The following is a 2054-nucleotide window of genomic DNA, read 5'->3' on the forward strand; positions in this document are numbered from 1 at the left end:
TCCAGCAATAACCCTTATTAATATTTTAGTATTTAATATTAATATTATAATCAAGTAAATATATTTTAAATAATTGACAGAATATGCTAAAATTTGTGATAGAGTTAAAATTCTAACATTTTCTAGATTTTTTAAAGTGCAAGATATCATGTTATGACTGTCATTTAGTAAGCATATATTTGAAATGTTTTTCCATATCTTCAGTAAGACCATTTGTAATGGCATAAAATATTAAAGACTAAATACAAAGGGTCCCATTTATAAATCTTCAATTTTTTATTTTATTACTCCCTACAAATATTTTGAAAAATTTAGATACTCAATTGCTTACTTTAAGTCACTATTAAATTTTTTTTTATCATGGGTTTAATAGTTACCAAATGTGCCATTTCTATAATATTATAATCTCAACATTTTACATTAAAATTGTTACAGTCCTCTTAAATATAGATAATAGCATAGTGATTTGATGCCAACAACTTTACATCTGAAAGATACATCAACAAGTTCTTTTTATGAGAAAGCATAGTATATATATATACAATATATATTGTACTTACATGTCCCTTACACCTACCCCACTGACTTTTTTCTCCTAATATAATTTATTTTTATGTTTGAAGTATTTATGTTTTAAAAACATTTGACTTTTCTGCCTCTCTGAAACAAAATAGATATATAAAATTACATTTGAAAAGTCATTGTCTGTTACTGTAGAGCTCTAAGTGTTAAAAAAATTATTTTAAATTGAGTTATGATTATATTTAATATTAAATAACTGATCAAAGAAACCTAAACACATTATGTTTTTATAAACAATTATTATATGTTATGATAAGATTTTTATCAGAAAAGCATTTGTTAATATGATGTATGCAGTTTTTTCAACGAGGGATACATCCATAGATAAGTAAGCCTTACTTCTAAAATGAGACACGTTTTAGTGGAAATAAACTAAAAGGTCATTAATAAGTGTACGGCTTACATTAAATTTTCTCATGATTGTCTCTAAAAGCATTATTTACAGAAGAATCTACAATACATCCCGTTTAAGTTAGTCCAAATTGAATAAGTATGTGTCAGGAATAAAAAAATAAGCAGAGAAGTTGTTGACATGATGGCGGGCAGGAGATTTGCCCAAAGAAAAGACACAGGTGAACTTACAGTATCAGTAATATTTGAGCATATGTTAATGGACACATTTCTTCTATGAGTCTGAGTATGTGCTAAAAAAGATAAACAAGAAACTCATTAATTTACCTCCACCATTGTTCCTTTTACTCCAATTTGAGACACTCATAGGAAGTAAAGATAGAATATTTCACTGCCTCCTCCTTGCAATCAAAAAAAAAAAATAAAAGTAACAGAAACCCAAACATGTCTTGATTGAAGGAGGCGTCAATATTTAAATCTGAGAAAATGCAATCTTCCTAAGTTCAGGATGGTTTTTTTCTGTGGTAAAGTGGAAAAGGGCATTAGGGAAAGTAAACGTGGAAAAGGAAAACAGATAGGATATGTTGATCATAGGCATTCTCAGATTTAGGAAAACAGTCACTTAAAATATGAATATCTGGAAATTGGTTTTCTTAAAACTGTCAATACTTGTGTTCCATATGGAGTGCCTTCAAATAGCCCCTAAAATGCTGAACCTTGGGTTGAACATCATTGGTGCACTAGAGCTTTAACAGTAAAACATTTGCCTAAATACACCAACTCGAGTGATTAATATTAAAATATATTTGTTTTTAAGATGATCACTCAGAGAAAAGGAATTCTGACGATCTTAGTTTTAGATTTAGTTACACAATAATCAAATCATCCCAGTTTATGGCTGGGGGAGACTTGCTCAACTTCTGATTGTAGATGGAAAGCTGAGATGCCAGAGAGGGACATGATTCTTCCCCTGTCATCTACGGAGTTACTGGTACCCGAGTAACTGGGATTAGCCCTCGAGGGCCCTCTTTTATGAACCATAGTGCTCAGGAAAGAAATTTTCTTACATTTATCCTTTGAAGTTCAGCCTTAATAGCTCTTCAAACTAGAATTCAAAAATT

This window comes from Pteropus alecto, unplaced genomic scaffold (assembly GCF_000325575.1).
Source record: "Pteropus alecto unplaced genomic scaffold, ASM32557v1 scaffold21, whole genome shotgun sequence".
Lineage (NCBI taxonomy): Eukaryota > Metazoa > Chordata > Mammalia > Chiroptera > Pteropodidae > Pteropus > Pteropus alecto.